The 27,696-nt window shown below is 32.8% G+C and overlaps 1 long non-coding RNA gene across 1 annotated transcript; it reads right to left on the bottom strand.

Annotated features, from left to right (window-relative positions):
- Positions 1-1,361: 1,361 nt before the first annotated feature.
- On the bottom strand, positions 1,362-3,366 carry LOC141659661 (uncharacterized). The gene is made up of 4 exons (XR_012549855.1): positions 3,182-3,366; positions 2,718-2,798; positions 2,407-2,634; positions 1,362-1,612 (listed from the first exon to the last, which is right to left on the bottom strand). It is a non-coding gene; the product is annotated as an uncharacterized LOC141659661 (long non-coding RNA).
- Between the last annotated feature and the right edge of the window lie 24,330 nt (positions 3,367-27,696).

Raw genomic sequence — 27,696 nt, 5'->3', positions numbered from 1 at the left:
CAAAAACATTGAGGATCTAAAGGGTCAGAAGAAGAAGTGAGGTTACTTAATAAGGAGGGGGTGTCGTCGTCAAGAGGTACTAAATAAACTTTTGAAGCGTGTTGAATGAATAGACCAGAGTTTTTTCCAAGGTAGACGCAACATGATTAATGTTAATAAATCTTCATTATGGTTTAGAACTACTTGTTCAGAGGAGAAGGAAGATTTTAGTTGAGAACTAGATTTTAGGTTTTTCATTATATACATGCCTTAACGCTTTTGTGCAAATTACAACTTAGGATTAACAATTAATCAATATATATAGTTCACATGCTAGCTAGGGCTCCGAATATAAATCAGATCAATATATTTATAGTTCACATGCTAGGGCCCCGAATATAAATCAGAATCGGATTGGGAGTATCAAGTTTTGCATGCATCCGAAGAAGTCGCCCAAGCCCGAGTCAAATACAACTTGTATTTAAGTGTTATGTAAAAAGTATATTAGATTTTGTTTGGGATTCCGGTTAGAAATTGTTGTTCTAAAAAAATTATACAAGATGGTAATATGATTAATGTCAAATTCAAATCAGTTTTTTAAGTTTCATAATAAAAAAGTACGATAAATGTTAAATTCAAAGCAGTTTTTTTAGTTTCATAGCAAAAAAAGTTGTGATAATATTAAATTACCCATATTAATTTTTTAATAGGAGGATTCTTGATATGCATTCTAAGAGGACATTGCAACATGATTAATGTTAATAAATCTTTATTATAGTTCAGAACTACTTATTTAGAAGAGAAGGAAGATTTTAGTTGAGAACTAGATTTTAGTTCTTTCATCATATCCATGCCTAAACGTTTTTGTGCAAATTACAACATAGGAGTAACAATCAACACTACAAGAAATTTGCCCATTTGCGATGGAATTTTTACACTACAATTCGTCGCAATTGGCCCAATTGCGACGGAAAATATTCGACGTTTTTGCTCAAGTCTTAAGTTCAGATTTTCGTCACAACCATTTCGTCATAAATATCAATTATGTCGCAAATTCCAATTTTGTCACAACTACATATTTCGTCATAAGTATTCATTTCGTCACAAAGTTAAGAAAAACGTCAAAAGTTAAGGAAGTGGAGCCCACCTTTGATAAAATAAAACATAAATTAACGACGCAACTATACGTCGTAAATTAGTAACTTCCGACAAATAAGAATATCGTATTTTGGGAGTTGGGCCAGTTTACGACGGAATATGTGATGAACAAACGTCATAAGTTTGTAATTACAGAGTAGCAAAATTCTGATTTTTTCAGTTTCCAGCCATTTTCGGCTTCCAATATAAATTCCATTAAAATACAAACAAAAAACAATCAAAACTATTGGAAGGACTCATATTATTTCACTATAATTGGAATAATATTCAAATATCATAAAGTACAAAAAAATACATAAAAACATTAAAAGTACAACTAACAAAGTCATATCGAACCGTGCAATACATGAAAAAAGTAAAAGCCACTAAATCCAACAAAATATAATGTCCTTGGGCAATTGGTTGTCTGTTGCACACAATTCTTTTCTTTTCAAAGTCAAATACACAAACCCATCTTTCCTTAAAATGCTGCTACCTACAAAAAATGAAAATCAAATATATTACATTTTCCCCTGCGTAAAAGGCACCATCAAACATAAAAAAGACTAACAAGTAAAAATATAAGCAAGACTTGTGTATTTATAAATTCCAGAAATAATGGACTAATGGAATGGAATGAGTAAGTGATCATGGAATCTATTTTATGTTATTTTTTACTCCCTCCGTCCCTTTCGATTGTTTACATTTTTTAGATAGTCTCCGACACGCATTTTAAGGTGCATATAAAGTATAGTTCTCTAACTTTTTTTTACAATTTTATTTTTCTGAATAAAAATTAAAAAAGTATTGAGGTGAGTTGGTAGAAACAAGTATTAATGTTTTGAAGAGAACGGTAAAAACTCATGTCAGAAGAGGAAACTGAAGTAGGGTGAAGGCTATTAGCTAAATGCGATTTAGCCACTAAATAGTAAATACCCGATACATTATATAAAAGGGCACCATTCATTATTAATAATCAGCTCAGAATTTAGAGGGGGCAGGAACCCTGCTTTGGAATTGGATCAAGATTTTACACTTATACAAGTTTTTTGAGGGGGCAGGAACCCTGCTTTTAAAATATCAACAACTAGGGTGCATATAGTTTTGGAATTGGATCCAGATTTTACACTTATACAAGTTTTTCTGGTTAAACTGATATTGTAAAAAGGCAAATAATCTTGAACAAGACTGCCTTGCATACCAATTATTATATTCTAGCTGTTTTTAGGAAAAATTTAGCATGCAAATAGCAAACACTACTTTAACAGATCACTAGACAGTTAAATATACCTGCATTCCTTCGCGCTCTAACACAGAACAATTAGCTGACCTCGGCGCCATACCATGAATGTACGTTAGCTCATTACTATAGTCTGCACCAGGTGCAGTTAATGCTGCAGCCAATGATTGCATCTCTTTAAATCTCATTGATGAATCCTCACTTGGACTGAATGGCAACAATTTTCTCTTCTTCTTTGATGTGCGTAAGATAGTTGTGCGCTTTCTCTTCTTTGCAGTCTGAATTAAAAGGAAAAGCAACATTACTATATAGAAGATAAAGAAGTCATATGACTAGAAGACTAAAGTTAAGCACCATTTACTTGGAGTAAGTTTTTCAGCTAACTGTGAACACCTTTGAATGCAGAAGAAGTCAACAATTTTGGTTTGAGTCATAGAGATGGCTGAAAATCAAATTACACTTGAACAAATTAGATAGATCAAAAAAATACATAACCGGCATTTCATCAAACACATAACCGGCATTCCCCATTATGAAAAAATACACAAAAAAACATTCTAAAAAATCATTTCCCAACAAGACCACATTTTGAATCACACCCACTTCATCAAAAAACCAAGATTCATACAATTTCCCAGTTTTTTTCACCAAAACACACAAGATTACAATAAAGATTGAAACTTTACGCAACAAAAAGACAAATAACTCTAAATTAACTTACCCCAACAAATCTACACTATATTCAACAAGAAAAAACATGATAAACAGCTTAAAAGAAACACAAAATTTTATATAAACAAGAAAAATAGATCCACCGACACTTACTAAAGAAGGAGTGGCGTAAGATCTGAAATGGGAGTTCGTCAGATTGAGGAATTATAGAGTGGAAAGTGTTGAAATGAGAGAGGGACTTTGAGAGAGAGCTTCCTTACAGATGTGTGTATCTATGTGTGTGTGTATATATAAGAATGACATGATGATATTGAAACCAGTACGAGGATTTAATGGGGATAAATGAAGGCTTAAGATCTTGCTACTATTTTTTTTATTGTGCTAGCTGCTATTATTTTATTCATTTTGTATTTAAATTTTTTATGTTTGATATTGATTACTTTTTTTAGCTAATTCTTTTTTTTAATGGGAAAATTTTGCTAATTCTTAAATTTCTTGATAATTTGTGATGTACCGTTGAACCTAAGTAATAATCAACAAAATGATAAATTGGTTAAATTAATAATTTTCTCGATTTCAACATGATAAAGACAATGTATTTGAACTTTCAATAAAATAATAAAATTGTTAAATTAATATTTTTTATCGGTTTCAAACATATTATTTTAAAGAGGTTTTTGATATCACAATAATTTTATTTGGTTTTCCATTTTAACAGTCAAGTATTAGTTTGACTTGTATAGCTAACAAGTGTTTAATCTTGAATTGGTATTTCGATTATTTTAAAAATATTTTTTTAACGATCCAACCGTATGGATGTCAATATATATATATCAGTGATATAACCTAAATTTTATATCACTATAATTTTATTTGGTTTGCCATTTTAACGGTCAAGTATCAGTTTGACTAGTACAGCTAACTAGTGTTGATTCCTGAATTAGTGTTTCGATTATTTTAAAAATATTTTTCAACGATCCAACTGTATAGATGTCAATAGATATATATATTAGTGATATAACCAAAATTTCATATCAAAAGAATTTTATTTGGTTCGACATTTTAACAGTCAAACATCAGTTTGACTAGTACACCTAACTAGTGTTAATCCTGAATTGGTTTTCGATTATTTTAAAAATATTTTTCAACGATCCAACCGTATGGACGTCAATAGATATATATTAGTTATATAACCAAAATTTCATATCAAAATAAATTTAAATGGTTTGACATTTTAACAGTCAAGCATCACTTTGACTAGTATAGCTAACTAGTGTTGATTCTTGAATTAGTGTTTTGATTATTTTAAAAATATTTTTTAATGATCCAACCGTATGGATGTTAATAGATATATATATATATTAGTGATATAACCAAAATTTTATATCAAAATAAATTTAAATGGTTTGACATTTTAACAGTCAAACATCACTTTGACTAGTACAACTAACTAGTGTTGATTCCTAAATTAGTGTTTCGATTATTTTAAAAATAATTTGTAACGATCCAACCGTATGGATGTCAATAGATATATATATTCGTTATATAACCAAAATTTCATATCAAAATAAATTTAAATGGTTTGACATTTTCACAGTCAAACATCACTTTAACTAGTACAACTAACTAGTGTTGATTCCTGAATTAGTGTTTCGATTATTTTAAAAATATTTTTTAACGATCCAACCGTATGAATGTCAATAGATATATATATTAGTGATATATCCAAAATTTCATATCACAATAATTTTATTTGGTTTTCCATTTTAACAGTCAAGCATTAGTTTGACTTGTACAACTAACTAGTGTTTAATCCTGAATTGGTATTTCGATTATTTTAAAAATATTTTTCAATGATCCAACCGTATAGATGTCAATAGATAACAACAGTTATCCATCGGATAGCAACACCACTCACTCGATGGATATCACTCATCCGTCGAGTATCTTTGCACAACTTCAAACTTCAATTATTTCAAGTGCAGAAGATTTAGTGGTTGTACAGTTACTCTTAGGATTGAGAGAGTAGAGTGTCTTGAGTGAGAGGTTGGGTTGCTCCCAGGCAAAAGGAGAGAAAATGAGTGAAAATCTGCAATCCATTTCTTTAGGATTGGCAAAAGGGAGTGAGAGGAGTCCCACCTTAGTAGGTGAAGGTGAGGGTGTGAGGGTGGGGAGCCAGGGTGAGAGCCTGATGCAACAAAAGAGAGAACATGAGAGAAAATCAGGTACAGAGGATATAAGGGTGGATCCAGCCATTGCTCATGAGTCAATGATTGTGGATGATGCAGAAAAGTAAAGATAATTTCAGCAACATTACAAAGCTGTAATTGATAACATTTCCTTGGATGCTGACACTTTTACTCATCCTGTGTCAGCCTATCAACTGTTGGCTGCTCAGGGCAATGAGGAGGCAGAGAAGACTTTAAATCTAGTACATACTTCAGAATCTCTACAAAGGGATAAAGCTGCTGTCAATTTAATGCCTTCTACAGCTGGTGAGCCATCTGAAGAATTTGGAGTAAATTCTAATGATGATGACTCTATTTCATTTGATGGAAGCATGAACTTAGGGGGAGATGAAGGCCCAAGTTCCATTCCAGATCTACCTGAATGGGCATTGACAAAGGAGTCTACACCGGGACAATTCAATGTATCCTTAGTCAAACAAATCATGTCTATCTAAAAGGCCATTCAGAACACCTCAAATGCTGGTACCAAGGCTATTCTTCAAGCCCACCTAGATTCTCTACATCTCATGAAGCTACAATAATTAAGACAGAATCTGAGTGTGGATGAACTCAAAAATGATATAGCTGACTTGAAGACCTATAATTCTGAGAAGCTGGATTCAATAATGCCCTATGGGGATCTACTCCTGAGACTGAGAAGAGAATCAGATGCTGAAAAGAAGCTGGCCAAATTGGAAGATAGAGTTCAAGTAATTGAAAACTTTGTGGCCATTATTCTTCAAAATCAACAGTCTCAGACCAGTCTTCTAATGCAACTGGCTAAAGCACAAGGCTTGACTCCTCAACTTGATGATAACAAAAAGGGGGAGAAAGGACCAAGTGAGGGGGAGAAACTTCAGATACAAATAAGTAAAGTAATTATGCCTTCAATTACTGTCTCAAAGCCACCAGTTGCAGATGGCATAGATCTGATTCAAGCAGCAGCAGCTAACTTGAAAGTTGCTGAGAAAGAACAGTTGAGTTTGGTCAACTGGAAGAAGATTGATGAGGAGATACAGAAAAAGTTTGAACTTGTCAAGGAGCCAGTTAAGTCAGCCATCCATCACTCTCAAGTCAAGCAAATTAGTGTGAATAAGATGAGCATGAACTATCTGGAAAGAGGACAATCTTCCTGCATCAAGTCTCCAAAGGCTGAACTGATTCTTAAACCAAGGGCAAACTATTCAAAATCATCCTTGAAGAACCCCTTGGACACTGTATATGAGACACCCAAGCCTGATGAGAAGAAGCTTCTGTCAAGATCAATTGTCTTCTATAAAGATCCAGTTGATTCAGTTTCTAAAATGAGGATTGCTAAGATTTTCAGAAATGGGAAAGAAATTTGTGTGGTGGCTGGACACCCTCAATTTGCTCAAGAAAAGAGAGAAGAAAAAGCTAGATTGAAGTTGGAGAAGAAGCAGGCTTCTCTAGATGCTAAAAAGGCTAAACAAAAGAGAGAGCAGATTGCTATCTTGGCCAAGCTACATGCTGTAAATTCATCACAACAAATTCCCTCTCAACCATCTGAAGCAACTGAATCAAGGAAGCAAGTTGAAGAACAGGAGAAATCTCCAAGAAAGAAGCAATTGGCTAAAAGAACTAAAAGGAAACTGCAAATTGTTGAAAAGGAATTGGAAGATCAATTTCCTAAGGAATCCACACCAGCCACAACTCAAGCATCAAAACCCTTTGTGGCATTTGAAGACATAAGGGTGGTGGATCCCTATAGGAATATTCATGGTGAACCTGTTGTGCCCAAGGATGAGCCAATAGAATGGGAGAATATACCAATTCCAGACTTCAATCTACCAATCCTTAGCAAGCCAAAAAGGACAAAGTCAAGAGCAGTCAAGAAAGTGAAGCTGTCACCTCTAAAATCCAAGTCTGTAGTTAAAGCTCAGCCCAAAGTCAATAAGGGAGACTACTTGTACTTGTGTGACATCAAAGAATTTTCTGATCTAAACCTCTATCTGGATGAACTAGATGAAGTAAGAAGTATTGATGCAAACAGGAACCTACCTGAAAGGTTAGTGTTCAAGTACAAAGGAGGAAAGGAGATTCAGTGGCCACTTCACAGGATTCTTCAAGAGAGCCAAGCTGTACTGATTAAAGTTTATTCATCCTTCAAGAAGAATTTTGGGTTCAATATCACTGCAAGAAGACTAGTATTGAAGAAGATTGAAGAACTAAGGAGTGTTAGAGCTAAAGATGCACTCCCAAAGACTCTTATCATCCCATATAAAGGGAGAAGAGTGCATCTAAGGCCCTACTGGCTGATGGAGTTCATAGATGACAAAGGGGTGAGAAGATTCTTCAGATTAGAAGACCAATTGAGCATCTCCAGCAATGAGACTCTCTTGGAAATGCAAGAAAAGCTAAATCTCTCAGAATCTGATGAACTGGAATTCCACAGGCAGCTCCAAAATCAGATTGATGAAAATAACAGAAAGCTTGGAAGAAGATCCAGACCTTCAAGAAACTAGAAAAATCTGCTCAGGCTAGAGGAGCATCTTGAAAATGATTATGAGCTAAACTTTGTACATTTTGATTAATTGAAGCACTTTTCAGTATTATCTACTTTTCTTTAAAGCTGTATGTTTAGGGTGTTTTGTTATCATCAAGTATCTCTTAATTTATGGCTACAATTCTAGTAGACATAAATTGGGGGAGATTGTTGTGCATATGTTGTGTACTTGATGATTACATAAACAAAACACCTAAGTAGATTTTACTTAGTGAAATAATGTAGCACTCGACGGATAAGGATTATAGTCCCGACGGATAAATCATTATAGTCCCGACGGATGATAACTTATTATCCATCGAGTGAGTAGCTTATGTAATAATGAGTCTGTAGCACATTTCTGCATACACCTTTGTATACATTATGTAGTAGCATATAAGTCATGTTGACTTTAACTAGATATGCAGAATAGGTTGATTAATTGTACATAGATGATGTCTTGTAATTTTGCATAAATGAATTGAAGTCAAGTGCCAAAATAGCTACCGACGGATGATTAACAAAGCCATCGACGGATGATCAAATAGCTATCAACGGATGTTTAATATAGCAGTCGACGGATGATCAATGAAGCCATTAACGGATGTTCATAAAGTCGACGGATGATCATGTACTCAACGGATAAAGAATTCAAATATCAGTTGACAGTGATAACTGGTCACATGCGTCGAAGTGTATGCAAATGGAATGAGGAAGACTATTAACTGGGTAATAGAGAACAAAGTAACAAAGCATTAGACCCGATAGTTTTTATAATGATCCTGTCTTTTGACTTTGTAATCTTGGTAATATATAAACCAAGAAGTAGCAAATAGAAACCAAGATCTGAGATACAAAAAGTGAGAAACATTTGTAAGCAGAATTATTAGCATTTCTCTGTATTCTCAATAGTTCATATTTGTAAGCAGCTGTGAGCATTCTTGTACACAGAGTTCTCTCGATATAATATATATATCTCTGGTGGAATTGTTTAAATCCACTAGAATGTTTTTAAAGACTCTTGTTTTTAATTACTTGTGTTTTGATTCACTTAAGTTTTTATTCCGCATTGTGCTAATCAACACACTTATATTTATATTCGAGTTCGAACATTTTTATTTTAAGAAAAAGGTTCAAGAATTCCATTCAACCCCCCTTCTGTAATTCTTGCTATATTGTTAAGGGACTAACACGATCCTTCTTCCCATACTACGCCTTGAGGCCTGGTCATGGGTCTTCGAGTCAATAGAGAATAAATAGTGTAAGCTGATAGTGAGGTGACCTCTATGTGATAAGGTAGCATGTCCTCAGTTCTGATTTTGTAGCTAAGATTAGCTTTTTATATAAATATTAATGAGATAATACCCCTAATTGGGATGGGTCTCAGTTCCATTATTTAGCGAAATGACCCCTAGATGAGGTATGCTCACATGTTTGTAAGGTTCGATCACTAGCTGGACACGTGCCTCATTTGCATAGTGACGAGAGGTAATTGGGTTCGTCAAGGGATGCAAGCCTAGCGTGAGAGCTTGTTGGTCATATTTAGGACCTATGCCAAAAGTGGGCATAACAACTGCCCCCTATTATATATTTCCTTTATGAATGCAATATTGAATCAAGAATCTCGACATTTGTTCATACGAGGCGGCCTCAAAAAGATTAAGCATGCAACTTTTGCTCCTTATCCTATAGAGTGATCCTCCTATGCGTCCCTTGAGGGTCTACCAGTAAGCATGCTTAACTTGTTATTAAATGTCATGTATAAATTTATTCATGTGATGCAATCCCAAGAATATATAAGTGATGCTGACCTTGAAGGGTTTTTTCAAGCATAATGCAGCCCCGTCGGAACTTTGAGAACGGACCTCATAGGCCTTGTAGTTGAAAAAAGTCATAATCATATTTTCAGTGTAGTTGAGGTAAGGAGTCCCCTCTTATTGATATGGGGCAGGTCACCCCTCCTGATAATAAAAAGGCAGGACTCCCCTTTTGATAATATGAGAATATGACTTCTCTTCTTTATATACCCCCACGTATTACGTATCGAGGTTTTCGTCAACATAGAGGTACATGATCCTTGGTCAATATACCGGTATGAAAGTTCAGCTATATTTTTGAACTCAAAATAATTATTGTAGCGGGTCTATTTAAAGCCCATATCAATTTCGATTATAACAACTACCTCAATTTTTCGGTGCAGATAGTTGTAGCGGAGAACTAAATATTTTTTAATCTTCATAAATTCTTTGAAATTATTTTATACTCCTTTAAAATAATATCAAAATAAAAATTTAATTATTTTGATATTCTTTGCGGGCTTCGTAACATTTTTATAACGAGCCCTGCAATAACATTATCGATATTCGACCCCGCCTCGCAGGCTTGCACGAGTTAGCTCGCATGTCATTTGAATCCACGTGACTTCTTTATTTATATGCAGTATTCTAAAAATCGGTATTCGGTTCGACTCCGCAAAGCTATGGAGTAATGAGTACTCAGAGTACTCGGGGAGTACTGGGTTAAAAATTCAAAAAAAATAAAATATAAAAATTTAATTTTAATATTTAGTTAAATTAAATTATTTTATAAATAAATGATATATATAAGATAATTAATTATATTTTTGAGCATCTTGAAAGAGTACTCGATATAAAATTTAAAAATTTTAAACGCCCGGTAAATTTTAATTTTGTATGAATTTAACTTGTTATATTTTATAAATGATATGCAATTTAATTAATTAATTATTTTTATTTTGTCTAGTTTTTTACAATCATTATAACACTAAAAATACTTTAAAGTTGTATTTCTTTGTTAGAAACTAGTACCCACTTACGAGTTTTTTTTAAAAATATTGCTCATATTTTTAAAATTTTTCTTTTAAGACCGAGTATTTTCCGAGTAATCCGAGTTTGATCCGAGTTAAGTAAAAACACCGAGTTATGACCGAGTATATCAAAATCGGATTAGAAATAGGTCCGAGTCCGAGTACTCCCCGAGTACTCATCCGAGTACTCCCGAGTTTTAGAACATTGTTTATATGGTCATGTACATGCTATATTTCCTTGTATGAGTTTTGTTTTTAATCCTAGCAGGCCACTCTTCCTTTATTTATAAAAACAAAAATAATGGCATCAACTTGGTTGGCTTCGTACACCTTATTTGCAGTTCCTTTGGATTTTGTTTTCCCCTTGGACACCACAGCTAGGGATGTTCACGAATCGAGTCGAGCCGAGTTTTGACCGAACAGAGCCGAGATTTCTTATCGAACAAAAATCATGTTCGAGCTTGAGCTCGTTAACAAACGAGTCGAACAAGAGCTTGTTCACGAATAAAAACGAGTCGAGCCAATCCGAACCTAAAATAAAATTCATATATTTTAAAATTCTTCAAGTCCTAAAATCATTCTTTTGACCCATGTCGTACTTGAAAGTAAAATTTGAAGTCCAAAATCTTTATTAGAGATGCTCATATTAGATCTGACTTGATTAAAATGGATTTCTTGAACGTGCGTGCCAATATAATCCATTAACAACCAGAATCACTTACTGTAGGACCTCTAGATTTGTACGTGTCAATATCACGATCTCCATGCCTAATAAATTAGAAGATATTAATCTTTATTCCCAAAGTCCAGTTTGCTATTTGAAAATAGTTCGGATGTCCTAGATTTTCTTGATGCATATTTAACTATAAATTTCTTCCTATCAGTTGTTATTGAGCCTGTTGTTTTATATACTACTTTTTAATTACTAGAACAATAACAAGGAGTAAATTCAGAATAATGTAATGTTGCAATTTCCTGTATATCATAATTTATATTTTATAGTATTGTGATGTCAAACTATTTTTATGCAAAGACACATATAGCGCAAATCTGGTATAATTTTTCCAGATGAGCATTGAAAATGAAGGAAAAATGTACAGTACTTTATGCAAGTCTGGGTATAATTTTGACAAACTTAAAGTTAAAAGCTTTAATTTACTACTCATGTGTTGTTTAGGACTCCTCTAAGATATGCTCTGCAATAATCATCATGCTTAACATCAAGCACCTGCAGGAAAGATTGTGAAATTAATTAGGGCTGAAAAGTACCTACAGGAAATAATATCAATATAAATAACTTAAAAACAAAGCTTTGACAATCAGAATGCTAGATCTCAGGCCTCTTCTATATCATCAAGAACAAAATGCAACTTTATTTTGATATTAATTATAATATATGTTCACATGTCCATTCTTATATCATTATAGTTAATATACTTCTGGTATTAATTTGAGTTTTGTTTTTTTTACAATGATGAACAAGTAGGAGAAGTTACAATTCAAGTTGGGAATACGAAGCTGCTGCAACTTTATTTTGGTTTTCAACTTTTGAGATGTAATATGAACTCGATTAAAAGAGTATATATGGTATTATGTTGGCACTTTACTTGGAAGTTGGAACTGGGAATAATGGCGTCTTGAACTGTAATATCCCGTATTTTCAGAATTATTATTATTGATATTTGAATATGTTTATGTGATTTTATGATTTAGAAGGAATAAAATGGTGGATATTTTATTCTTATTTGACGAGTTTGTGTTATTAAATGGTAATGTGTTAATTATTGACTGTTATAGCGATCCTTGTTAATATCTGAAAATATTTCCTTAAATGTATTATTTTCAAAAGTTTATTTGAAAACCGATCATTTATTGATATCGGTAAATTGAGTTCGTTTAGTAATATTAGGGATTGGATGGATATTCTGTCAACTATGTGTTGTATGTAATATTAATTGTGTGGGACTCAGTTGTGATTGAGGATTATTTGTATTATTAATTACTGAGTCGTATCGTTTTGTTTTTGTCTTTAAAAGTGATTTTATTGAAAATCTAATTTTATAAATATTTAAATTATCTTTAAAAATATTTTTATGACTTTATAATTACAATAATTAATTTTGGGATTTTATAAAATTTAGAAATCAATATTTCATCAATTATTTAGCCCTGTGTGATTTTCTGATTTCATTTATTTGTAAAATCCGTATTTAATTGCAAAATTCATCAAAAATTATGAAACTCATATTTATTTACGTTTGGAATATTCTAAGAATTTTAAAATTATTTTGGAAATTTTTGGGATTAATTTCACCGGCGCATTGAATCGTTTAATTGCTAAAAACGGGTATAAATCGCGTTTCAAAAATTATTTTAAAATTAAGAAATTTATGTTTTTATAAACTTCGGGATATTTATAACATTTTAAGACTATTTTTGGGATTTTCTGGAATTGTTTTAAGTGCAGCTCGGTTCATTAATTGTGAAATGCGGGTATAGCGCGCAAGTCAAAAATACTTTAAAAAATTATGAAAATTTTATTTTATTAGTTTCGGGATATTTACAAAATTATGAGATTATTTTGAGATATTTCTGATTTATTTTCACACGCAAGTTAGTATCGATAATTGCATAATGGCGAGCCGAAATTAAGCTTCCAGTCGTAAGTAGAGACACGTGGTACACTCTCCTTATTTTGCAGACACGTGGTAGCTGTTGGTTTGTAAAAACAAAACACACGCACAAACCCACCCTCCCTGTTCTTCCTGGCACACAATCTCTCTGCATCTCTCTCTGTACTCTCATCTCTAATCTCTAATTTCTCTCCCTCTCTTATATCTCCAATCGCTGCCCCGCCTCTTTCTTTTTTTTTTCCGGTTAATCGCCCTCTCGTTTTCCGGCGAACCGTTGTTGGTTATCTCTGTTGATTTCCGCGTCGTGGCTTCCGGCGAGTTGCCGCCGATTGGCCTGGTAGCTCCGTTGTGTGTATATGTATGTGGTTCAGTCGGGTGTTAATTATTTTACCTGTTGCCTGTCGTTGTACTGCTGTTGCCGCCTGGTTCCTTTCTTTTCCGATGGCGCGTGGCTGTGTTATTGTTTTTCCCGAATTGAAATTGTTTTTAATTTTTTTTAATTTGTTTCTCTGCAGGAATATTTTGAGTAATATGCGTGAAATAAAATATTATTTGGTTTAGGTTGATTTTTGCTTGTTAATTATAGTTATGAACTTGCTAATTGATTTTGTGTAGTTTCGAGTTGTGTAAGTCAATACTTGGTTGAATTTCGCTTATATATTCTTAGGCGGATTGAATGTCTAAATGACAACTACTATTCTTGATTTTATAAAATCTGAAATTTCAGTTGGTAAGGATGATTTCCGGGTTTTTAGATTTATAACAATGGTGTAGTAGTGTATAACTTGAGTTTTGGTTCGTTAAGTGATTATGGCTTGACCCGGTTAATATATGTTTAAGTTATAATAGTTTATGGTGGTTTTAAATTTCAGTCTTGGTATTTTGAGTTGTTCTACAAAATCTTCAGATTTATACATAGTTATTTGAAGGATTATTAGTGAGTTATATGCATGATATGTTGTGAATTGTGTTGTCAAATCCGTTTAGAAATAAGCTGAGTTCTTGTTAAATTCGTAGCTTTTAACTAGTTCATCGTATGATAATGATTTTGCACTCTCTGGAAAGATAATGGAATTATCTACAATATTCATTCTTTGTGTTTTTCCAAATTCGGCCTGCAATTATGATAAAATCTGCCATTTGTAAAATCTGTCCTGTTATTTCAGTTTGATACATCCTGACTTCAAAAATTCGTATTAAATTCATTATTTTAGCTATGACTTTGAACTATACCAATTTTAAAAGCTTAATTCAGGATCTACAATTGTTACTTATAGTTCATTAATCAATTCTATGATTTAAGAGTCTCAAATACTAAGTTACTTGCGAAAACAGGGCTGAATCTGCTTATGCAGCTGTGTATTTTAAAGTTTCTGAATTCGTTACTTGGTCATTTTTAGCGAGCCTTACCATTTTGGAAAGGTCGCGAAATATCCTACAACTTTTATGTTTTAAACTTTTCTGTTTAAGTTCATCTATGTATTGTAAAATGTCATTCTTCTGAGGCTGGTTAACTTAAATTTTAGGTTCGGTAGCTATTTTGTATATTATAACTCGACATATGGTTTCGTGCTAATATATGTGATTGCTAGTCATTGTTTAATAGATTAAATATATGAACCTATAATATAGAAGTGTTGGTTAGTGATTTGATATGTGCTTTATAGTTTATTAAATTATAGATTTAAGTTAGCATACTTGATGACATACTTGACTTGTGCACATGTACATTGACTTGTTATTTGTATATGTGATAGCAATGATGTGTTTTATGAAAATACATGTTAGTATATGCCTATTTGAGATTGAGTTCCGTTGCTAATTATTATAGTGTGATTTGAATATGTTTATAGTTACTAGTCTACGTGATATATGTGCAAGGTGATTTATTTAAGTATTTATTCAAGTTGAATTGGTGATGTTAAATTATATAACTGTAAGTTCAAATATTATAAATTATTCAGTATACTTAATTGTTTAGGTGCCGCAAGTCTGGGCGGGTAATTTTCCTTAAATGTTTAGGTGCCGCAAGTCTGGGCGGGTACTTTTCTTACTTGTTTACTTTTATGTTGCTGCAAGTTGAGGCAACTTTATTTTTTTGTTTGGTTATAAGATTAAATTGTGGAATTGAAAAAAAAACAGGTGGATAGTCTTAATTACGAATACTTCATGCCAAAATTTTCTAAAATTCCCCTGTATCTAAATCTATTTGACTTATTTGATTTCAATGATTTGAAAGTATGTTATGATTGTTAGTCGTAACACGTATAGAATATGTCTGAGTAAGAACATTGAAATGACTTATGGGTTGTATTTGTGGTGTGGTTATTCAGGGTATTGTCCATATTACGAATAGGTCATGCCGAATTTTCCGTAGAAATATTATCATAAGTTACACGTTCTCTTGTTAAATAATTTTCTGAGTTGGTAGTAAGTTTTAAACTATAATGTGTGCTACTTGTTATATGCTATACAATGTGCCATATATATATATATATATATATATAGCGAAAGGGTAGAAATAAGATAATCGTTTCAGAAGGATACTAAAGTAGTATCGTTTTGCTTATAATAGGATCGGGCATTAAGGGCGTGAGACCAAACAAAGGCAAGAGAAAGGGAGAGTTGCATAGTATTTCGGTAGATACGGATTGTTCGAGACGAGCAGAACTAGACGTTGGGGATCAAGACTGAAGTTTGATAAGATTTCGTATCAGACCGCAGTAACCGCATTAGCGACATATCAAAGAATTAAGAATAGGAAATGGTGACGTCTTGAGAAAACATCATGAGATATTTGTGTTATTGCGAGTGTGCTAACTGCTAAAAACCCAAAGGCAAGTATTCCTATCATCACTTATTGTTCAAGTGATATTTATTTTAAAGCTTATTATGCAAGTATTTGCTTTCCCTATTCTCAGTTCGGAATAGATAAATGTTTTACATATCGCTGAATTAAATAATTCTGTTTATGCAAGTATTCCCGAACTTTCTTTTAAATACTGCAAGTATTCCTAACCTTTCTCCTTAAATACTGCAAATATTTATTCGTTCCTATTCTAAGTTCAGAATAGTTAAACTGTTTTATATTTCGCTGCAATTACTTTTATTTATGCAAGTTCCTTTCACTATTATTCCTTTATCATCGATTGCTCTCTTGAGCAAGTACCCAAAGTGATTTGACATCAAAAATACTCCACAGACTGGATGGTTACTATATATATATAAGGACCAGTGATGAGCTGGATCCTATGGGCCGGAGATGAACCGGACCCTTTAGGCCATAGTTGCCTGAGTACTCCTTATGTTGGTTGGGTCTATGCAGTTGGGTATAGATCCGCACTATATTCTGACTGATCAGCAGATTATAGTGCATATGTTGGTTTCTAGTATCCAGTCTAATTTATTGTTGATCGCCATTGACGGCATTCCTTCTTGAAAAGAAATTATGATTATGAATTAATTTCTTAGCACTCAGTTTCGGGAAAATTACAGTGTTTATAAATGAATTCGAAGTTCAGATTGTTGCTGCAGCATTTGTTGCTCAGTGATAATTAGAATCTTGAATGAATTGGGATCTTCTTAATTATTTAACCCGTCCTTATCAGGCTGGTTTAGCAGGCTAAGTCTATGGAAACTTAGTCGATAATGATGGATACTGAATAGTTAGGAATTTCTTGAACATTGATAAGTATTAATTTCCAGAGTTCGGTTTTGAATAAAGTTTATGATTCAATATATATTCATTGTTTCATGTTATTGTCGTTTACGATATTTCCGTAAACACTGTTTTACGAGCTTTTAAGCTCGTCAAGATTCAAAGAATTGCTGAAGCCTTTCGCTTAAAAATATCAAAATGGTCTGAATAGAAGTAAGGAATCAAGTATGGGATTCCTCAACTAAAATTTTATGATTCAGCAACTATGATTTTAAAAATGTTTTGCTCTGATGCAGATGTGGGTTTATATCAAAACAACCCTATATTTACTATAATGATCTTGCTGAGCATTTCTTCCGCTCATACTTGCCTGTTTTTAAATTTAACCTCCAGTGAGGATTAGCTTGCGCTGTTTAGCTGCGAAATTGAGGAAGCAAAGAAGAAGCTCTTAGAAGGTGGTTGGTCCAGGGTTTGCGGACTAGTGTAAGTTTTATTGTATAAAGTTGTTTATATTATATTGTATTATAGTTGTATATATTATTTGGGCCTAGTATACTTCATTTCGAAGTTATACTAGTGGGTTTAGTTTTGAGTTGGAATTTATTGAAAAGAAATGTAAAAGAAAGTGAGAAAAAATTTATTTGTGGAATTTGGATATCTTGTTTCTAGAACTGTAACCTTAAAAGATCTTGGAGTAGTTTGGGGTCATTTATGATAAATATCTTCCGCTGGCATTTATTTATTGATTTAACAGGTTAATTTGGATTGAAGTTTTATAGTGACGACCAAATCCCTTGACCCCGGATTTGGGGGCGTTACAGGTTGGTATCAGAGCTGAGGTTATAGTAAACTAGAAACGAGAGTGTGTAGGAGTGTGTATAGCTATGTGAGGACGCTTGAGCTCATATCGAGTTCCTGTTGGACTATTGGATATAGTACCAACGAATAAGTTAAGATAGGCGCATTCGTTTGAGATGGTTGTGCTGAGCTGGATGGAACTCCTGGCAGTTGCAAAACTTCTATTGTGGAATCTTTTGAGACTATGATTTGACGACGATGAAGATTATCGATATCCTTAAAACATGAAGAAGTGTCTAGAATCGGACGACGAGTCAACAGGATAGTTCAGATAGAAGATAAGTATTAAGACTTTGGCAATACCTTCTATTTCTATAATTCCTTTTGACATTTTTCAAAAAGAAGTAATTGTTAGAGGAGATATTCCCTAACACTCATTTTAAATCATAATTGTGTTTTAAATGTGCCGGAGTCTGTCATGAAGCCTATTTTTCAGGTTTTGATAGCTCTGTCAAGTTATGATAAATTAATTCCACTTTTCTTAGTTGGTGAATAGTTTCTTGATAATGTGACACCATTTGCTCATTTGGTGACATAATTTTGTTCTCTGGATTTCATTTCCTTCTGAAATATTAGCTTTGAAATATTTTTAATTTTATTCATTTGATTTTGAATTCCTTTCATATTCTTTTATTCTGACTGAGATGAACAACCCTAACTATAGGGGACACAAGGTATACCTGTCTGTGTGATAGAAGTTGGATGGGACGCCATCACTTGTGTGTGTTGTGAATACATGAAGGGTAACAACCTTTAGTGGTGTCTTAATTTGGGCACGCAATACCAAGTTCGTTTGGTCATATTGATCTCTCAGTTATTCTTTTATTTCAACAATATCTTTCTCAAATTCAGATTTTGGCTCCGTTATGGTATCAAATTCTTTTCTTTTTGAAATTCCATGATTTTGTCATCCCAAACGTTTGAAGGTATGCCAATCAAGTTAAGCTGAGTTATCCTGGTCAAGTCAAAGCAGGGTTATGTGATGGGATTATCAAGAGCAACACTGGATTGCAATGCGATTAAAATATCAGGGTGTATAGCGAAGTCAATCTGTTTCTTTATTTTTCTATCTCTCTCTTTCTTTTCTTTCTCTCTGTCTTTCTTTCTATTCTTCTTTCCCGCAATCGGTAAAATTGATTCTATTGAAGAACTGATCAAAGGGTGTGAATAGAACAGTGGTGCGGAGTGAAGCTCCCGTGATCATTATGTTATACAAGGACTCCAAGCTTTAATTGGAAATTTTAAGAAAAGTTACATATGTAAGATTGGGAAGTTGGCTAGATGATCCCTAGTGCTCTCTTCTGCTGATTCCGAGGACGGAATCCTTATAAGGAGGATAGATTGTAATATCCCGTATTTTCAGAATTATTATTATTGATATTTGAATATGTTTATGTGATTTTATGATTTAGAAGGAATAAAATGGTGGATATTTTATTCTTATTTGACGAGTTTGTGTTATTAAATGGTAATGTGTTAATTATTGACTGTTATAGCGATCCTTGTTAATATCTGAAAATATTTCCTTAAATGTATTATTTTCAAAAGTTTATTTGAAAACCGATCATTTATTGATATCGGTAAATTGAGTTCGTTTAGTAATATTAGGGATTGGATGGATATTCTGTCAACTATGTGTTGTATGTAATATTAATTGTGTGGGACTCAGTTGTGATTGAGGATTATTTGTATTATTAATTACTGAGTCGTATCGTTTTGTTTTTGTCTTTAAAAGTGATTTTATTGAAAATCTAATTTCATAAATATTTAAATTATCTTTAAAAATATTTTTATGACTTTATAATTACAATAATTATTTTTGGGATTTTATAAAATTTAGAAATCAATATTTCATCAATTATTTAGCCCTGTGTGATTTTCTGATTTCATTTATTTGTAAAATCCGTATTTAATTGCAAAATTCATCAAAAATTATGAAACTCATATTTATTTACGTTTGGAATATTCTAAGAATTTTAAAATTATTTTGGAAATTTTTGGGATTAATTTCACCGGCGCATTGAATCGTTTAATTGCTAAAAACGGGTATAAATCGCGTTTCAAAAATTATTTTAAAATTAAGAAATTTATGTTTTTATAAACTTCGGGATATTTATAACATTTTAAGACTATTTTTGGGATTTTCTGGAATTGTTTTAAGTGCAGCTCGGTTCATTAATTGTGAAATGCGGGTATAGCGCGCAAGTCAAAAATACTTTAAAAAATTATGAAAATTTTATTTTATTAGTTTCGGGATATTTACAAAATTATGAGATTATTTTGAGATATTTCTGATTTATTTTCACACGCAAGTTAGTATCGATAATTGCATAATGGCGAGCCGAAATTAAGCTTCCAGTCGTAAGTAGAGACACGTGGTACACTCTCCTTATTTTGCAGACACGTGGTAGCTGTTGGTTTGTAAAAACAAAACACACGCACAAACCCACCCTCCCTGTTCTTCCTGGCACACAATCTCTCTGCATCTCTCTCTGTACTCTCATCTCTAATCTCTAATTTCTCTCCCTCTCTTATATCTCCAATCGCTGCCCCGCCTCTTTCTTTTTTTTTCCGGTTAATCGCCCTCTCGTTTTCCGGCGAACCGTTGTTGGTTATCTCTGTTGATTTCCGCGTCGTGGCTTCCGGCGAGTTGCCGCCGATTGGCCTGGTAGCTCCGTTGTGTGTATATGTATGTGGTTCAGTCGGGTGTTAATTGTTTTACCTGTTGCCTGTCGTTGTACTGCTGTTGCCGCCTGGTTCCTTTCTTTTCCGATGGCGCGTGGCTGTGTTATTGTTTTTCCCGAATTGAAATTGTTTTTAATTTTTTTTAATTTGTTTCTCTGCAGGAATATTTTGAGTAATATGCGTGAAATAAAATATTATTTGGTTTAGGTTGATTTTTGCTTGTTAATTATAGTTATGAACTTGCTAATTGATTTTGTGTAGTTTCGAGTTGTGTAAGTCAATACTTGGTTGAATTTCGCTTATATATTCTTAGGCGGATTGAATGTCTAAATGACAACTACTATTCTTGATTTTATAAAATCTGAAATTTCAGTTGGTAAGGATGATTTCCGGGTTTTTAGATTTATAACAATGGTGTAGTAGTGTATAACTTGAGTTTTGGTTCGTTAAGTGATTATGGCTTGACCCGGTTAATATATGTTTAAGTTATAATAGTTTATGGTGGTTTTAAATTTCAGTCTTGGTATTTTGAGTTGTTCTACAAAATCTTCAGATTTATACATAGTTATTTGAAGGATTATTAGTGAGTTATATGCATGATATGTGCTGAATTGTTGTCAAATCCGTTTAGAAATAAGCTGAGTTCTTGTTAAATTCGTAGCTTTTAACTAGTTCATCGTATGATAATGATTTTGCACTCTCTGGAAAGATAATGGAATTATCTACAATATTCATTCTTTGTGTTTTTCCAAATTCGGCCTGCAATTATGATAAAATCTGCCATTTGTAAAATCTGTCCTGTTATTTCAGTTTGATACATCCTGACTTCAAAAATTCGTAGTAAATTCATTATTTTAGCTATGACTTTGAACTATACCAATTTTAAAAGCTTAATTCAGGATCTACAATTGTTACTTATAGTTCATTAATCAATTCTATGATTTAAGAGTCTCAAATACTAAGTTACTTGCGAAAACAGGGCTGAATCTGCTTATGCAGCTGTGTATTTTAAAGTTTCTGAATTCGTTACTTGGTCATTTTTAGCGAGCCTTACCATTTTGGAAAGGTCGCGAAATATCCTACAACTTTTATGTTTTAAACTTTTCTGTTTAAGTTCATCTATGTATTGTAAAATGTCATTCTTCTGAGGCTGGTTAACTTAAATTTTAGGTTCGGTAGCTATTTTGTATATTATAACTCGACATATGGTTTCGTGCTAATATATGTGATTGCTAGTCATTGTTTAATAGATTAAATATATGAACCTATAATATAGAAGTGTTGGTTAGTGATTTGATATGTGCTTTATAGTTTATTAAATTATAGATTTAAGTTAGCATACTTGATGACATACTTGACTTGTGCACATGTACATTGACTTGTTATTTGTATATGTGATAGCAATGATGTGTTTTATGAAAATACATGTTAGTATATGCCTATTTGAGATTGAGTTCCGTTGCTAATTATTATAGTGTGATTTGAATATGTTTATAGTTACTAGTCTACGTGATATATGTGCAAGGTGATTTATTTAAGTATTTATTCGAGTTGAATTGGTGATGTTAAATTATATAACTGTAAGTTCAAATATTATAAATTATTCAGTATACTTAATTGTTTAGGTGCCGCAAGTCTGGGCGGGTAATTTTCCTTAAATGTTTAGGTGCCGCAAGTCTGGGCGGGTACTTTTCTTACTTGTTTACTTTTATGTTGCTGCAAGTTGAGGCAACTTTATTTTTTTGTTTGGTTATAAGATTAAATTGTGGAATTGAAAAAAAAACAGGTGGATAGTCTTAATTATGAATACTTCATGCCAAAATTTTCTAAAATTCCCCTGTATCTAAATCTATTTGACTTATTTGATTTCAATGATTTGAAAGTATGTTATGATTGTTAGTCGTAACACGTATAGAATATGTCTGAGTAAGAACATTGAAATGACTTATGGGTTGTATTTGTGGTGTGGTTATTCAGGGTATTGTCCATATTACGAATAGGTCATGCCGAATTTTCCGTAGAAATATTATCATAAGTTACACGTTCTCTTGTTAAATAATTTTCTGAGTTGGTAGTAAGTTTTAAACTATAATGTGTGCTACTTGTTATATGCTATACAATGTGCCATATATATATATATATATATAGCGAAAGGGTAGAAATAAGATAATCGTTTCAGAAGGATACTAAAGTAGTATCGTTTTGCTTATAATAGGATCGGGCATTAAGGGCGTGAGACCAAACAAAGGCAAGAGAAAGGGAGAGTTGCATAGTATTTCGGTAGATACGGATTGTTCGAGACGAGCAGAACTAGACGTTGGGGATCAAGACTGAAGTTTGATAAGATTTCGTATCAGACCGCAGTAACCGCATTAGCGACATATCAAAGAATTAAGAATAGGAAATGGTGACGTCTTGAGAAAACATCATGAGATATTTGTGTTATTGCAAGTGTGCTAACTGCTAAAAACCCAAAGGCAAGTATTCCTATCATCACTTATTGTTCAAGTGATATTTATTTTAAAGCTTATTATGCAAGTATTTGCTTTCCCTATTCTCAGTTCGGAATAGATAAATGTTTTACATATCGCTGAATTAAATAATTCTGTTTATGCAAGTATTCCCGAACTTTCTTTTAAATACTGCAAGTATTCCTAACCTTTCTCCTTAAATACTGCAAATATTTATTCGTTCCTATTCTAAGTTCAGAATAGTTAAACTGTTTTATATTTCGCTGCAATTACTTTTATTTATGCAAGTTCCTTTCACTATTATTCCTTTATCATCGATTGCTCTCTTGAGCAAGTACCCAAAGTGATTTGACATCAAAAATACTCCACAGACTGGATGGTTACTATATATATATAAGGACCAGTGATGAGCTGGATCCTATGGGCCGGAGATGAACCGGACCCTTTAGGCCATAGTTGCCTGAGTACTCCTTATGTTGGTTGGGTCTATGCAGTTGGGTATAGATCCGCACTATATTCTGACTGATCAGCAGATTATAGTGCATATGTTGGTTTCTAGTATCCAGTCTAATTTATTGTTGATCGCCATTGACGGCATTCCTTCTTGAAAAGAAATTATGATTATGAATTAATTTCTTAGCACTCAGTTTCGGGAAAATTACAGTGTTTATAAATGAATTCGAAGTTCAGATTGTTGCTGCAGCATTTGTTGCTCAGTGATAATTAGAATCTTGAATGAATTGGGATCTTCTTAATTATTTAACCCGTCCTTATCAGGCTGGTTTAGCAGGCTAAGTCTATGGAAACTTAGTCGATAATGATGGATACTGAATAGTTAGGAATTTCTTGAACATTGATAAGTATTAATTTCCAGAGTTCGGTTTTGAATAAAGTTTATGATTCAATATATATTCATTGTTTCATGTTATTGTCGTTTACGATATTTCCGTAAACACTGTTTTACGAGCTTTTAAGCTCGTCAAGATTCAAAGAATTGCTGAAGCCTTTCGCTTAAAAATATCAAAATGGTCTGAATAGAAGTAAGGAATCAAGTATGGGATTCCTCAACTAAAATTTTATGATTCAGCAACTATGATTTTAAAAATGTTTTACTCTGATGCAGATGTGGGTTTATATCAAAACAACCCTATATTTACTATAATGATCTTGCTGAGCATTTCTTCCGCTCATACTTGCCTGTTTTTAAATTTAACCTCCAGTGAGGATTAGCTTGCGCTGTTTAGCTGCAAAATTGAGGAAGCAAAGAAGAAGCTCTTAGAAGGTGGTTGGTCCAGGGTTTGCGGACTAGTGTAAGTTTTATTGTATAAAGTTGTTTATATTATATTGTATTATAGTTGTATATATTATTTGGGCCTAGTATACTTCATTTCGAAGTTATACTAGTGGGTTTAGTTTTGAGTTGGAATTTATTGAAAAGAAATGTAAAAGAAAGTGAGAAAAAATTTATTTGTGGAATTTGGATATCTTGTTTCTAGAACTGTAACCTTAAAAGATCTTGGAGTAGTTTGGGGTCATTTATGATAAATATCTTCCACTGGCATTTATTTATTGATTTAACAGGTTAATTTGGATTGAAGTTTTATAGTGACGACCAAATCCCTTGACCCCGGATTTGGGGGCGTTACATGAACACTATGTCTGTGTATTTTGACTATTTTCTTTTAAATTTATGATGGTTCTTGCCTGGACTAAGTGATGTAACTGAAGATTGATAAGATTTTAATGTTTAATTTGTGATGGTTCTTTTAAATTCAGTAAGGCTCCATTCTAAACATGGCAATAGCTCTTTTGGCTATAACATATGGTCAATATGTTTGGAACCATAGACCAGAAGAATCTTCTGGTAACTGAAATTACGACACTGAATCCTCAAGTTGTGTTGCTGTTGATTCTACAGCTCCAGTTTTGTTCCCTGGAAAATTTAGATAAATTAGTGTCATGTTCATAACTTACCGATTCTATTTTATGTATTATTATTTAAAATATCCCATACTTATTTCTTATACATATTTACTTGAATTTAAATTTACTCTTCAAATGATTGATATTTAGTACTTACATATATACAAATATTCAGGATATATTATAATGTTTTCGAGCTTTAATGAGCGAGCTCGAGCCGAGCTCGAGCTGAACAACCCAAAACTCGTCTCGAGCTTGTTTTGCTTAATGAACACATTATTATGTTCAAGCTCGAGCTCGAGTTCGTTAACGAGCTGAGCTTGAGCTTGTTCGCGAACAGCTCGATTCGTGAACAACCCTACCCACAAAACAATTTAAGTATTTTCATAGGTAGCTTCTCTTATCTCACCTTGCTTATAATCATGCGAGGCCTCTTTGCACTCTTTGTTAAATGTCAACCGACTAAAGCAATGCGACCAGCCCAATTCGCTTGTACGCACTAAAGCTTTTTTCTAATCATCGAAGCGAGCTCTTCTATAGGTGCACCTCACCTAGCATTGTTCTCCTTGTAGTCTTATTATTTAACACGAACGGAATACATGTATATGAACCGGCCCAGCCTTTTGTGAGGACTCCTAGATTTTTTTTATAAACAAGTTCAATCCCACTTCGAATATATATTTTATACCAGCCCGTAAAATTTTCTAATTCACTTGAAAATATGATCAATATGATAATGCAACTTTATAGGAGGTCGTAGAATACTTCTGAATGATCTCGCATGTAACGATTGTTGACCATTAATTCATGACGGCAACCACTAGGTCTCGTACCGCAATTGCTGGCATAATGGACTTACACCACATATGATGGTTAGTAGACCTCGCATCGTTAGGATGACTATTTTAAATAGATTATTACATATTTGTTTTCTTGTAAATTATTTTTAATTCTTGAAGTAGTTGCATTGTTAGTCTCCCTCATGTAGTCATGTTGAGATAAGGTCCTCATAGAATTGGATTCATAGCTTATATCGACCTCACATAGTGAACGCTACCCCCAGCCTTACGTCGTATGACATTGGCATGATGACCCTGCATCATATGTGCTAGCCTAGAGGGACTCACATCACGTTGTGTCGGTCTTCGTGGATATTCCTTTATGTTTTTTCATAGTAATTTTAAATTTTTCCAAGTACTTTAAGATGCTGATTGATTCTTCAAATAATTCTTCTTGTTATAGATTGACCTTAGACAATGCATTGAGATAGATTCACAATATACAGACTTATGGACTGACCCATCATCAATCGTCAACAGGGTTAGGATGCCTCACATAGCAAGATGTAGAGTTTGCAGCCTCACGTCGCTAGTTGCTGGCCCTGTCATGCAGTTTTTATACATCATGCCAGAGGAGTTGTTTTCGTAAATCCACTACCCCCCGATTCCTTGTTATCATTGTAGATGTGATGAGGAATCAAAATATTGTAATGCACTTCTTGTGCTCTTTGAGTTAACACCATTTGTCTAACATTATCATAGAGGCATAAAGCCTCATCGACGCTACCCCCGAGTGATTTCCACAAATGTATTCATATAATTTCTTTAGAAGTAGGTTCCCTCTTCTCCATCCACACACATCAGTAGTGATGTGATGAATTGAAACCTCCTATGTAGAGAACCTTTTCATAAATAACATATGTTAGTGTTTGTGCCCTAAAGACAACACTATTATGTTTAGTTTAAGACATTTGGATTATTAATACTTCTGTTTTATCGATTATTCTCTTTAAAATTTATTATTTCGTAATTTACCGCGATATAAATGTTGGATTAATAAATGTCATTGGAATATGATATGCATTCTATATCTTTAAGTACGTGACTTAGAAATGAGATTATGAGAATAGTATCAGGATTCTTAAAGGTCCCTAGTCAAGTATTATTATTAAGGGACAATAATAATACATTAAGACTAGTGTGTTTGTCGACTGATGATCACATCTCATTGATTATAGGTATAATGATAATAAAGTAAAAAACACAGGCAGATGTAAATGTACATTGGTGCTGGATAGACCCAATATGAGATTCTACATGTCTATTGTGTCATAAGTAATTCTTTCTGTGATAATGATGTAATGTTACTTAGACTTGAAATCATTATATTTCTAGACGAGAATTAATATACTTTGATTATATTAAAAGTTACCTTTGATCGGGTAATGATAAAAGTGTATTTCTGGTATATTATGAATCGTATGAGAAAAGTGAATGATCTAGAAATGATTTAACCTTCCTAATTTTAAGAGAGATATTATTAGCCTCTTGTGTGAGCTAGACTATGAAATGCGTGGTCATGCTCAAATGTTGATTTGATACGATAGTCTACTCATTGATCAAGGAAACCTAGATTAAATTATGACGAGGATGACACATTAATATGCCTATAGTTTAATTTATAATATATGGTTAAAAAGATTATATTACATTGTATTTTTTTCACGAAAGCTTTAATCGATCACCAATTTAATTATTATTACTTGGGTAAAATTGTTGTATTACTAAATGACGTTCATTGTTTACGATTTAAAATTAGATTTAAAATTTGTTGCCAACGTAATAATAACGTATAGGGTCATATACAAAGAATGCTTGAAGGATTATTTATCTTAAATTAAATTAAAGTAATCCGAATTATTTATAATATTAATTAATTTTAACTTAATTAATTAGATAAATAATGATATTCAAATTTACTAATATTAATTATAAAATTCAGTTGTTATATAATTAAGCGAGACTTAATTATTATACAAATAGGAATTTCAAATTAATAACAACCCCTAATTAGTTAAGAGTTATAATTCATTTTTCTACTCT

The sequence above is a fragment of the Apium graveolens genome, chromosome 5 (genome assembly GCF_009905375.1).
Source record: "Apium graveolens cultivar Ventura chromosome 5, ASM990537v1, whole genome shotgun sequence".
Taxonomy (NCBI): Eukaryota; Viridiplantae; Streptophyta; class Magnoliopsida; order Apiales; family Apiaceae; genus Apium; species Apium graveolens.
Note: the sequence above shows the minus strand (reverse complement) of the source record. Positions and strands in the feature narration are given on the sequence as shown.